Source organism: Spodoptera frugiperda, chromosome 5 (genome assembly GCF_023101765.2).
Source record: "Spodoptera frugiperda isolate SF20-4 chromosome 5, AGI-APGP_CSIRO_Sfru_2.0, whole genome shotgun sequence".
In the NCBI taxonomy this organism is placed as follows: Eukaryota; Metazoa; Arthropoda; class Insecta; order Lepidoptera; family Noctuidae; genus Spodoptera; species Spodoptera frugiperda.
Window position 1 is genome coordinate 1,275,792 of NC_064216.1, and position 14,900 is coordinate 1,290,691.

Sequence of the window (14,900 nt, forward strand, 5' to 3'; positions counted from 1 at the left end):
AGAAGTGTTTTATTTATAGCTTTCTTTGTAGATACGTAGGTAAAGACTTGCAATACTTTACTACATTTCACTGAAAACTACACTAGATTCGAACACGACTTTTTATTTAAGTTTCACTCTTTGTTTTAAATTTTGGTCGAACCCGACACCTAAACCATGCATACATAATAATATCGTCACGCCTTTAATCCCCGAAGGGGTAGCAGTGGTAAAAGTGGGTGTACACAGTGGCACGTAATGCCACTGTGTTTCACAATTTATGTTGTAAGTCCCATGTAATAGGGGGTGAGCCTATTGCCATATACCGGGCACATTTCCAGACTCCGTGCTACTTACTAAGAAATTTCCAAAAAAACCGAAAATAGCCCAGTAGCACTTCGCTCGACCCGGGAATCTAACCGGAGACCCCTTGCCCGGCAGTCGCACTTTCTCACTCGGCCAACGAGGCAGTCTAAATTAACCCTAAACCATTTACATATAAAAATAACAAATATGTATAAAACTCTGAAACAGTGGTTGATTGTTTTTACTATTATATGTAGGTACATAGCAATGCATTTCCATAAAATCCAGACCACCAAAGCATAAAAAATAATTCTCAATCACATTAAAATATTAAATAACAATAAGTAAATGAAAACAAAACGTGATATTTCTTCGAAGAGTGCGCGGGACCCCATGTCGAGTGCAATTTATTGAGCTGGCAATACCGCGGCGGTATTGCCCGCAGCAAAAGTAATTATATACCGTATTCGATTGGTGTTTTGTAATAAAATAGCTGAAGTTAAACGAGTAATAAGTCTTCGCTTCAAGACTAAATCGTCTTATATGGTATAGACTGCACCTAATTGCACTATTCTGTGACATTGTCAGACAAATTGATACTCTAATCAAAATTGGATAGGATCTATTTTCTTATGCAGCTGTTGGAAATTGGGCTACAATTTTGCGATTAGGTAAGGTCGGGTATTTATTGGTATTTCAAATTGTTGCTAAACCCAATTCACTGAATGCGATGTTCTCCAGTTATTTTGTTACTTCTTGAATACAGCTGTTCTGTTAATTATGATGACCATTATAAAATTGCGATAACCCTAACCATAGCGTCCCTTTTCCTACCTCGAAAAGCAGGAGTAGCTACGGGGTGATTTTATTCAGTAAGAGTTTGATACGCCCCTTTTGACCTACCCAAGGTGGGAGAAGACATTGGTTGATATAAAAAAAAATCTTGCCATTTCTAATTTTCATGCAATACGACGATAAAATTATCAACGCAACCTGTGTTCTCACAGTAAGAACTTTTAAAAACCTTATTTGACTCCGGATTATGTGGTAGAGGTTCACATTCTCTTTCACGAAGAAAAGTCCTTACTTCTGTAAGACAGTAAACTACAGGAAACAGTGTATTAGTGAAATGTTGACCGGTGCATGTTTGTAATTACGCACTCTGAATGCGTGTGCAGTGTGCGCGGCGGTCAAGTGGTCCCACGCGAATCTATGATCTGTATAGTAGCTGGCAGCTGCTACAGGGTTGAGAGCAAATTATTTGGGAATTTATTAGGAACAATATATTATGATGGACTACTTGATCCACCATTTTCCTAAGTATCTTGTTTGACATGTTGTTACAAGTACGACTATAGATAAAGGGTCTTAGATTCAGTCGACCAAAGGGTTAAGTATTGCAGTTTTTTCGGTTTCAGGAAAGTTTACAATAGTAGCACGAACTCTGTATAAGCAATAAGCTCACCTTTTATTACATGGGACTCACATACCTAAAATAGAGGTAAGTCCAGACGCACCATTGCCTATTCATTCGGTGATTAAAAGGAATGACGTTATATTGGTTACGTTGAGACTTTAACTGTCGCACTCAGAGACATTTAATGATTACTGAACCCACTCCTTAGTAATTTTTTTCGATACAAAATCGTTACTAAGGATTCGTTGAAGTAATCATTAAATGTCTCTGAATGCGGCAGTAAAAGTCCTTACTAAGGACCTTAGTTCAAAGACTTTAAAGTCTTTAATACATTGTAGCGGATATTTCTTCTCTACAAAAGAGCCAGCCCTAGCCCAAACAGTTAGGATAATCACGCTAAATTATTGTCTGGCGTATCAGCAGTACTGTACGTGTAGCGAGCGCTGTGGGGTACGTGCCGCACTGCTCGATAGTGCCGCCAGAGGTCAGCACTGCGCTCCATGGAGTCTATGGGAACTTTCTCATGTAGGCACCATGTGATTTGCGTTTCCTGTCCTTGATTAGCTAACTATAGGTAGGTTGCTTTCACCAATTGACCATTGAGACTCTTTAGGAGATGGCACACGAAGAAATAATGGATGCGTTTACAATACATCTGCTCATCAGCTCATCCCAAAGTAGTGATTCGTCGATGAGACGTCATTCTGCACGACTGCAGCCAGCGCGATGGCTGGGCAACCGGCTGACGCGCAGCGCGGAGTGGCATTCCTCCAGCTCTTTTTTTGATACACAAATTGTTGTTCCGGGTCTGAATGTGATGTACAATTATGTACGCAACCACGACACAGGAGAAAATCCTAGTGTGGGGCAAAGTATTATTTTTTAATCTACGCATATAAAACAATTATACCAACTACTGAACTATCCCAAGTTTGTTTGTTTGTTTGTTACCGCTCTATGCTTAAGATATTTATGCACCCAATTTACTAGTTGACTGAGATTCAGGAGTACGGAGGACTGGGGATTATAAAGAATTAACATCAACATACACCCACACAAATCTGCGGGTAAAACCTTGTATACTAGTAGTAGTAAATAACAAACAAAGTAACTATCTCTATATCAGCAAAATTCTCACAAATGTCACATTTCAAATTGATTTAGTGCCGCAATAAACCTACAATTGTTGGGAGCTAGGCAGGGCGGCCATATTGTTTAATTACAGGGTAGGCAGCGAGACAGCTCGCCAGACGTCAATTGACATTTGATCCTAATGACCTCATGGATCAGCTCAATTGGTTTATGTCTCTTGAGAATGTTTTTTCGCAAACTATTTTGGTGTTGAAGTTAGTTTTGTGTGTTGGGTGGTCTTAAATATGATGTCTTATGTTCAATACCTATGATTAAGAAAGATAATTTGAGTAATAGGTATACAATTTCCTCGATGGATCCGCGGTCAAATTGTCTTACTATATTTCTGTAGAATCCTTCAGGAATAGTTAGTTTTGGACTACACTACTACGATGTTCCCTATTGTAGTTCAAAACTAACTATTCCAAAAAATCTGATTGTCAAGACTGTTCTTGACAATTTTTTACTATTGATGCTTGCAAACGGTATATATTTTCCTTCATTACATTAAATAACTAATCGCCAATCATTCTTCACGTATCACATACATTATAAACCGGCACAATACCTATCTAAGTACCTACATACATAGCTCCCACAATACGCACCACACAGTCGGCGCCTACAGAATTGAGTCCGCAAACAACAAATTACATCATCGAAATGATCTTTTGTTACATTTCTGAGAAGTTAATAGTTCTCGCATCCTGCACATAACACCACTGAGCCCTATCTAATTGGCGCGGTCATCGCCAACCGCTTTGATGTCTCATTTCCTGCCTCAGATAACATCCATCCTTGTCTAACTATCATAAAGATGCTATTTCTATCCCTCTTTATTAACGTCCCGTGAAATAGAATGGCCACACAAGATTGGTTGTAATTATTGGGTGAATTTCGTAGATTGGTTTAAAATAGATTAAAAATTAGGATGACGATTCAATTTTTATGCTGAATATTTTAGAAAATTGTTTGATGAAAAATGTGTTAAATCTTTGGCTGGTGTTCGATTCCAAGATCCGATGATGTGTTATTTGAAATTGTCAATAGTTGTACGGAGACTAACCAAGTATATAATATCCCACAAAAACATTTCATGTTAAATGTTGCCAAGACGAGACCATATAGCTCGCACTGTCAAAAAGTAATCAGATCCCGTGTAGAGCCAAGTTTCTAACCCTACATGCCCAGACCTAAATCGATAAGCCCTAATTTCACACTCAAGTTACGGGGAAATTCTACAGCCATAGCTCGTACTGCGTAGTTCGTAGCGCGTAGCAGAGTTTTTACGCTATAATCTCGTAGGCGTGCAAACCTTGGACGTAACTGGCGAGTTGGCCGCACGGAAAGAGTTTAGAAGATTGAATAGATTTTTAAGCTCAAGCCCATATGACGAATAGCAAAAAGTCCGTGCGGCCGACTCGCCAGTTACGTCCAAGGTTTGCACGCCTACGAGATTATAGCGTAAAAACTCTGCTACGCGCTACGAACTACGCAGTACGAGCTATGGCTGTAAAATTTCCCCGTAACTTGAGTGTGAAATTAGGGCTTATCGATTTAGGTCTGGGCATGTAGGGTTAGAAACTTGGCTCTACACGGGATCTGATTACTTTTTGACAGTGCGAGCTATATGGTCTCGTCTTGGCAACATTTAACATGAAATGTTTTTGTGGGATTTCATTTCTTTTTGAAGGTTGCTTATGATAGAAAGATAAAATGAGCGACAAATACAAGTATTTTTTTGTCGCTCATTTTTTCTTTCTTTTTTTGGGGTATTAAATATTAGGCAAATGGTTTTTTTCTCCGCGATAGCAAACTTTTAAATCACCGAAATATTCCGAAAATTTTTCATTCAACGAGACAACCGTCAACGACGTCTGCCCTCGCGCGTCTGCCCGCGTTCGGGTGCCGCGCTCGCTGACGGGCCGATTATTTTTACCTACTGCGCGGGGACGAGGGGGCAGGCGGCGGGCGTTGGCGCATACTATACTTACGATGCTTATGTTCAAAAGTATAGGTTGATTAATAAACACTTACCGAAGTGAAGTGTAGTAATATTATTCATATCTAAGTACTTATGGGTAGGATAATGTTTTGATTTGATGAAAAGTTTGTGTTCTATGTACTTGTGTATAATTTTCAGATCTCAAGCAGGAAATAGGGAATTAAGTTTCCCTATTTCAGATTTTTACCCCTCCGCGGCCGCATTCAGACCTCTAGCGTCAAAAGTTGCGGAAGTCTCGAACAAACTTTCACCCCCTAGTTTAAGGGGTTGGGGGGTAAAAGTTCCAAGTTTTAGGATTTTTTTGTTGTTTGGGTACTAATACTAGCTTACATACCAAATTTCAGTTTTCTAGGACTTCAGGAAGTACCTTAAGAATTTTGTTGATCATCAGTGAGTGAGTGAGTGAGTGAGTGAGTGACGAAATCGGGGTATTTTAGATATCAATAAAATCTAAAGTATAAGAGCTATGCAATTGAAACTTTAGAGGTTTATTAAGTCTACCATTGACATTATATCCTGAAAATTTTGTTTATCTGGTATAACCCAAACTCAAGTTATGAAGGTTCAAAAATACGACGAAGCGCTTCGAGAAAAGGTAGGTAGTGCCCTTGCGCTTGCGCTTCGCTTGGCTCGTCTTGGCGGGGGCACTACCGTGCCCCCAGATGTTATACTGTCAATTGGATTTAAAAGAATTTCTTTGTCTCTTTGATAAAATTGAAAGCTTGAATAGGAATTTTAAAAACCATACAAGTAACTAACTTTGTTAATTTTACATTTCTATCGAGAAAATTAGTATTATTTCTGACTGAAATAAATCTGTAACCCTTAGTACGAGTTTACTTTACGTTAAACGAAACGAGAGCGCGTTCGGCGCTCTGATTGGCCGGCCCGAATAAACCAACCAATCACAACGCTGAACCCGCTCTCGTTTCGATTTCGTTAAATGTAAACCAATCTCATGCTAATGGTAGATACTGAACACCAGAATTTTTCAGCATTTCAAAACCGTTAACTTACAATTCACAAGCAATCAAAAGAATAAGCACTTATAGTAAAATTACAAATTAAAATACAGTGGGTAGGTACGAGTATCATACAATTCATGCACACAGCCGTCATAGTCATACAATTTGAATGAAACAATAACTTAGGGTAGCGACATATTGGTGCATTGTGATATACACCGTGCGCCTGCGCGGTTCGCGGAACAATAATAATAATCGACGCAAGTACACTGAATGGGAAATAAATTACACACGACGCCTGTAGTGATGGGACTCCGTCTTGAGGGAAAATATCGATGTCGATACAAGAGGAATGTCTTTTTATCGATGTGCTTTGTAAAGTTTTTGTAGATTTGCTGATTGCTTCATTGGTTTAGTGATTGTGACTGATTGACTGGTGTCCTTATAATATACTTGAGTTATCTTTACTACTCATAAGTAGATAATATCTAAAAGTTAAATCCAATCCATCCTTAAAAATCTGTATCACTAGGTATGCAGAACTTACAGTTGGTATTACAACTATTTTTTTTTAAAGGGGGAACATCATCCAATGCCAATTGCCTTGGGCGAGACGAGAGGAGTGTCAGACTATTACTGGCTAAAAACGACCCCATTCCTACTCTTAGTATTATTACCAGTAGGCTTAAATCTAATAGTGTTAAACCTGAACCTTTATAAAAAATACTTTATTAATAAACAGCAATTCCCATCCCTAGCACCGCCTGAAGCGGTGCGCGTACGCATCGAACATCGCAATTTCGCCGTGCGCGCGCCGCTCACTTATTAAATCCTTCCGCCCCGCCCTAATGCCCCTTATTACAGGTAATATAATAAAGCGGACACATCGAACCCCGAGCCTTGTCATTAAAGCGACATTCGTGTACTTTATTTATTTTATTACACTTGTGTTTGATGTATAATGAATTGTGCATTTTGTTGCAGTGGTATTGTTTCTGAATTTTGGTGGTAGTAGGTGAGTGATATCACAGATGGGTCCCAGTAGATCTGATGCATGATATGGAGCTGCTGAAGATCTAACGAGAGTAAGAACGGGTTGGTTTTTAGTTAGTGAGAGTCTGACACTCTCTCCCGCCTCGCCCAAGGCGGGAGAAGTCATCGGATGACTTTCCCCCTCAAAAAAAAAGAGTCTGACACTCTCTCCCGCCTCGCCCAAGGCGGGAGAAGTCATTAGAAGATTCACCCCCTCCAAATAAAAAAACCTGTGCCTACTATATTATGTAGCATAACTTTAAACAAAGTTAAGTCAGTAAATTACCCATCATCATTAAATTAGAGTTACATTGTAGTTTAAATTGCAATATCATTAAAGGAACGTTAGTAGTAGAACGTACGGATAGATATACATATATATATACTTAATTCTAAGGTTTCTGGCAGCTAGAGTAATGGCAGGATGTGCTACTGGTTCCATAACACTCCATACACATTAACGTGTCATAACAACAGTAATACGTACCTAGTATCTTATTATATCTAACTCATTTCTATTCCAACACATAGCAATTAGGTGTTCTGTATGTGTTTAAAATTCTATCTCGTATGGAGATGTTGAATAAGGAATCTAATTTAAAACTTAGGTACTTTTTTTAGGGGGGAAAAATCAGCTAATGACTTCTCCCACCTTACGCGAGGCGAGAGGGAGTATCAGATTCTTACTGACTAAAACTACCCCGTTTGTACTCCTGATTTTCGAGCAGAGTCCCCTTGTAAACCCTCTGGGTAGTCCCCAGCTCTAGATCAGGCATCAGCCCTGCTGGACCCGTCTTTGGTGGGCTGATGACTCTTTGAGACGCGCGTAGAACGCGATGCATTATAAGCACGGGTCTGATTCTGACCGCGCGGCGAGCTACGCTTGCTCGCCGTCCGCAGACCCGCACTTACGGTGGCCAGAGATCGTCCCTCGATTCCTAACACCTGGAGTGTCTCTCACGACGGCTGGGGCGGTAATCTTAGGTTTCTGGGTACTATTTTAATAAGCATCTACGTATTTAATTGGTACCAACCATTAGATAACAAATACGCCTGATGATTTATTTATAGCATTACACACAGAGACCGTTACAAAAAAACATACAGGCGAATTGAGATGAGCACCTCCTCCTTTTCAGGAAGTCGGTTAAATGGATGGAAGTTCTTTTTTAGGATTCCTTACGAATAATTGAAATAGGTGATTGAACCAAAACTTAACTTAATATCAAATAGGCAACAAATAAAATATAATGGATGACAAACCTGACTACCATAATCCGTATACAAAATGCTAACCCGTGACATTACCTATAGGCTACAAAACACGGGTGTCCCTCGCAATACGGATAGTATGCACTAGCGCATCGAATTTTATGTAGCTGCATGAAGACATCGGCGCGGAGTTAAAGCTATGCTTACGACGCTTTTATGAGCGCGGCGCGGCTTTGTTGTAAGGCTTAGGACATGGTGGGGATTGTGAGTTGAATGACATGTAACATGTAGGTCCTAGATATCTAGATTCTAGATATTCTAATGTTACTAGGTTTGATATGGAGCTTGTCGATAGTCTAATAGTTTAAAGTGGGACTGCAATGCCTTAGTTAGTTAATGATGTGTTGAGCTTTTAGGTATAGCAAAAATAATACCTATCATCAGAAATCAGACACAATTGCACTCATGCTGGACTATGAGCCTCCTCTACATAATACAAAACTGTTATAGAAAGAACAAAACTCATCGATCTTCTTATTAAACATTGTATGCGTTCTTCATCTTCATCAGTTTTTGTAATATAATATAGTGAATATTCACTATCACAAAGGATATTGCAAAAACTTAATAACCAAAATCGCTTCATCGCCCGCTCCGCTCATCACGAAACCTCAGTCTGCCGCCGCAAGCGCATGACAAAGATGAGATATTACTATTCTGAACACGCGCCCGATTCAACCTCCACTATTCATCGTCGACAGTTTATAATCGCGAAACCTTTCATGCATTTTATTTGCAAAAATATTACTCAAGATCTGCATAGGGCTTTGTCATGGTAAATGATATACTGATTGAGTTCTCTCGAATGAAATATGGTTGTGTAACTCGATTGCTTCGTTAAAGAATAGTGTTAGATCATGGTGGTTCGATCTAGGAGGCGGACAAAAGATTTTATTTACTGAATTTCGTTTCGTTATAAAGAAAATACTAGTTATAAATTAAGGCGATTTTACTTCTACATCCAGAAAGTACGAAGTAACGTACTAGTGCGCCTGATCTCTAGCTAAATCACACTTTATTTATAGAAACAACACATTCTCTAAGCCTAAACCCCTGTTGTGCAGTCTCTTTTTGTGCCTTTACCGTTCGGTCACGCTGCGTACTGCCTATCGGGTTACCGGGTTTTGGCTCAAAAAGTAGGAGTAGGAACGGGGTGGTTTTTAGTCAGTAAGAGTCTGGCACTCCCTCACGCCTCGCCCAAGGTGAGAAAACAGAAAAATGACTCTACTCACCTCTAAAAAAAACTCACTCTGTTTTCTGCGTTAAATTTCACCGAAGGAAGTGAAAACTATCATAATATTTTTCGATATTCATACTAATTACCTATTTTTTCTGATTTATTTCGTTGCAGGATCCCAGACAGTTATTTAAGTCCCTGGGTCGCGCTGGACTTCAGTGTTTTCATGGTTGTATCTACTGTAGACCTTGGCTTACAGGAGTTGAGCGGTTTTGTGATGTTGTGGCGAGCTTGTCCCAAAAAAAAACGTCAAAACCCCTTTCAAAACTAAACATAGTTTGCTAATTCTAGAACAGCTATTGATATTTGCAAGGCTTCCTTTACCTAGAACCTGCTATGATCTATCAGATATGACGAGAAACAAGTAGTGGCTAGGGTATTCTAGTCACATGAACACACGTGATGAGCAGCGCAATGGAGTTCCCACAAGCAATGGCCTGCTCTATGGAAATAGTATGGCGGTTTAAGTCAATGTAGGTAATACCTAACCTACGTGGTGCAACGTTCATGGTATATTACTAAAGCTATTTTTACTGCTGCTTGGCTCCCATTGATCGCAGCGTGATGATTGTCAATAGTCTTCTGCAATGGACTATCGAACATAAAAATTACAGAGATTAGCACATTCAAACACTCTTTAGTTTTTAATATTGGTACCTATAGAGTAGGTTACTATAAAATTAGTATCTACTAAACTTGTATGTATACAATGTGATAGGGGTGAGACTTCTAACCCGTTAAGGCTGAGTACTACATCTAATTTTATCGACAAAAGTCGGGGGTCGAAAGGGTCGACCAAAAAGTTATGGCTATTTAGGGAACAGCGGGTAAAGTTCCCTAAGAAAAGGAGGATCCTCCGACCAGGCGAGGTGATCAGCCTGGCGGGCTTTCTGCCCAACTGTTGTTCGTTGGGATTTTCTATCCGTCTTAATTCGCATGTAAACTTCATATGTGCGATGCAGGATATTTGTGACGTCATCCGTTGATTTGCTTGTCGATAGTCTATGTGCGACTTCTGTCATCTGTCATCTGTCACTTGTCAGTGTCGCCACATCACTCCCCCCCAAGACCGGAGGTCGATCCTGTTGAGACGGCTGTCGATGCTTGAGATGAGCGGTGCCAGAGCCAGTGTAGAATGTCCCTTAGTTACAGTGAGTCGGAACTGTGCCGCTGAATGCCCAGTGAGTCGGGTGAGCGGTGCAGGGTGATACTCCAGTGAGTCGGAGTAGTGTAGCTCGCAGTGTCCCACGGTGAGTCGGGGAATAGATGCTGCGAGGGTAGGTGCGTAGTGGCTGGCGTCTGCGTTGACGGGAGGAAGACGTCCTCAGACCGTGTGCAGAGTGCTGTGCCTAGACGCTGATGAGGCCGTAGGGAAGAACCAGGCTGCATATCTTCGATGTAGCATGTGGTGGTCCCTGATGAGGCCGAGGATGCTGGTTGGCTGCGACTTGATTACCGCTCAGCGGAGAAGTGATGGGTGAGGGAGATGGCGATGAGGATGACGGTGCTAAATATCAACTTCCGTGAAGGTTGGTTTCAATCACGTCGGGGTCACCACTTTAGGGAACAGCGGGTAAAGTTCCCTAAGATAATATGGAGGATAATCCAATTAGGCGAGGTGATCAGCCTGGCGGGCTTTATGCCCAACTTTTGTTCGTTATACATTTTCTATCCGTCTTAATTCGCATGTATACTTCATATGTGCGTATGCAGGATAATTTGTACGTAACATCCGTTGATTTGCTTGTCGATAGTCTATGAGGCGACTTCTGTCATCTAATCATCTATCACCAATAGGTCCAGTGTCGCCACAGCTATTTTAATAGTTTTTCTTACTTTTTTTATATCAAATGTTTATGCGTCAAAGTAGAAACCCTAAGGACAAACGAAAGCTAATAATCTTGGCTAACGATAAAAATGTATTGCTGTTCGTTAGTCTCGCCAAAACTTGAGAACGGCTGGACCGATTTGGCAAATTTTGGTCTTGAATTATTTGTGGAAGTCCAGGGAAGGTTTAAAAGGTGAGAAAAAAATGTCTGAGGCGGTACGAAGTTTGCCAGGTCAGCTAATATAAAATAAAGTTAAATTTTTACAAGTTTTATTAGAGTGGGTACATTTTGGACTTTGTGCTAGGAAGTAACAATTCCCTGAGTTCATCAAGCTCTTTTACTGACTAGAGATAAGTAGAAATAGAATTTTTGATTCATTACACAAAATGGTCACTAGTAATATCATTACAACTTGAAACGGGATATTTACCATGTTTATTATTTTTTGTGAGTTTCCGATATTCCGAGACTGTTGCAAGCGCCATGATCTCGGATGAACACACAAAAACTAATAAACATGGTAAATATCACGTTTCTAATAATCGATTAGTAGGGAATCATCATGCTTATATCACACATCCACGAGTTCACATGATATAGCGAGGCATATTTCCATAAACAGTTTAGCACAATTCCAGATTCCACCAATCTTGCTACACTGTGTTCTCGATGAACGTGACAATGGTCGTATCCAAACGCATTAATCAGCAACGTAAAATAGCATAACTCCGATAGATAATAGCACAGCTATTGAACAACTTCATTGGAATATAAATAACTGACTTGATTCCACTAATTTATGTACACCATAGTATACGTTGAGACAGTACGGCATAAATATAAGTATACAACCATATATAATATGTTGTAGCAGGTATAATACCCAATTAACTAATCACATGGTTTTGCATAATCAAACATGACTGTTTCCTTTAGAACCACTAATTCACAATATAACGCTTTATATTCAGGGGTTAGGCAAAGATCCATAAGTACACACATACAAATAAATTAATAAGTATATACACGCTATGATTAGACTATCACCTTAAAGGGATAGGCAGAAGTACGGCACTTACTACGTATACAGCATCAATAGTATTCACTTGTCATTTGATCACAATTTGGGGCAAACACCATATACCAGGTTACCACATTTTAATGCAGATTTCAAAATTACTATAACATTTTTTATGGTATAAAATAATCCGGTAAACGAGCAGACGGATCACCTGACGGTAAGCAATCGCTGCCGCCCATGGACACTTGAAACACCAGAGGCGTTACAAGTGCGTTGCCGACGTTTTGGGGGTCTGGAATTTTAGCCTCCTAAATCCCGATGTCCTATGTATGGAACATTTAACATAAAGAATTTTGAACTTTATTGTTTTTTTTAACCTTTAGAGCCAGGGTACACTCGTCCCTATATAACCCTCTTTCTTCCCTTGTTTCAATTAGTAGCATGGCGGCATGTAAGACGTGTGGTGGTTCGGACCATACTCGAACAAGTTCAAAAAAATGTAAAAACTATTTACCACCCATAAGAAAAAGGAATCTGAGTGAATCTACCCAACTAGAGATTTATACCGTCAAACGAGGACTTGCTTCCTGTCTTTGTCCGCTCTTGGATCCAGAGAAAAAACTCAAACTTTTGACAGAAATTCGACGGGATGTTCGCGATCTCTCACGAGTCTATATCGAACTGGGTGTTTGGTATAATTATTATATGAAGACAAGCACCGAACTTCCACCTAAACCAGACGTGTTGAATTTCATCTATGCCATGAAGGGAAAAGGACCCTATAATAACGTATATTCTACCATGTTTAGTGAGAGAAAATTTGACGATAAACTTCGCTCATTTGTGGTTCAAGAGATGGCGAAACAGTACGAGACTGTACTACACACAAACATCAGCACACACGCCTACTCTAGACTGGCCCGCTATTTCAACGTGAAGCGTAATGATCCAGCGTTGTTTTCGGCTTTCTTCAAGAAAGTGCTACCCGACGATAATGAAGAGATGCGTCGAGTTTGTTCTATTATCAACGTGGACACTGTCGGAGGCGCCAAGTGGTGGTCTACTATTCCAGAATGGCTCAAAATTCAGACAAAACTTGAAGACTTTCGACTATTTCCACAACCATCACATGGACTCAAACACATTACCTACACATCCAGGGGTTGGCATGAATTACTGCGCCGTGTAGATCCAAAATCTATTACGGGCAATTGGCCCAAGATCATTGATCATCGACGAGAATTATGGGCTCCTTGGTTAGATATTAACATGATAAAATTTGGGTGTACCCTACAAACAGATGGCTTTAGCGTGAGTCTATCAATGAGTCGCATCAAAAGGGAGCCTAGTACGTCACAACCACAGAAACGATCAAAGAAGAGCTATGATCGTATCATCGCTGTTGATCCCGGTTCCAGGATTCCCGTTGCTGTGGTGGAATCGCGCAGGTTCAAGTTTCAACGTGTGACAAAAAAATATGTGCGCTCACATACATTGGAGTGGAAGCGTGCACGAGTCAAAGACAAGTTGTGTCGAGTCAGTGAGGAGGCTGAACAAAAGGCTCGTGAAAAGTTGGATTTTCCCGTTTCTTCTAAAAACATGAGCCATGTCGTGGAATACACGGTTTTTAGAATGCACTGGTTCAACGTTCGTCAGGAACCGTATGAGAAATATGCTAAGCTCTCACGTTTGAAACTAGACAAGTATATCCGTACCGCTAAATGTGAAGAAAAAATAATCAAGGAAATATTCGATGATGGCTCCAATACTCTAGTGTTGTATGGTGCTGGAAGTAAATTTATGAACAAGGCTTCTTTCAGCGGTCGTAAATTCAAACATGACTCGCTCATCAAACGTCTACGGAGTAAGCCCAACATTGATGTAGCGGTCGTAGATGAACAGTATACCTCACAGGCGTGTTCTTCGTGCAACGCTACAACTGGACAGTTTCAGAAGATTGTCATGAATCATCGACTACGCTGGGGAGTTTGCCCAAACTGCAACAGCGAGTTTGACCGTGACACCTGGCGGTAAGCAATCGCCACCGCCCATGGACATTCGAAACACCAGAGGCGTTACAAGTGCGTTGCCGACCTTTTGGGGGTTCAGAATTTAAGTTAATTTAATTAAATTAAACCCCCAAAAGGGGTAAGGAATTTAAGGGTTGTTGGGGAATCAGGAAGATTAGGACGGGGGGTAATTGGGCCCCCGGTAACCTCACTCACACAATGAAACATAACTCAAGCGTTGTTTCACGTCGGTTTTCTGTGAGGCCGTGGTATCACTCCGGTCGAGCCGGCCCATTCGTGCCGAAACATGGCTCTCACACTTAAAACATATTTTATTTTACTGGTTAAAACAGGATACCGCGTTGATATACAATATATACTTGTTAAATTGGTATAAATTATATGATTTACCCTAATTATATTACACAGGTGGTATTATTTTACGACCGAAGTTAATAATTAACCTTACGCGACGTCCTGCGTGAGCGATCTAGAAGCGAACGCGAAGCGGTGCGGTGATACGCGAATACAACGCGATGCGGTGTGACGCGGCGGCTATGTCCTACGTGCATGTGAATCGTTTCGTTTTGTTTCTGTTTCTGATATCGAATATCAAATATCAACAAAATGAATATCATAAATATCAACAAAAATGTGACAGTACTAGCGTACAGTTTACGACAAAATAAAACCAATC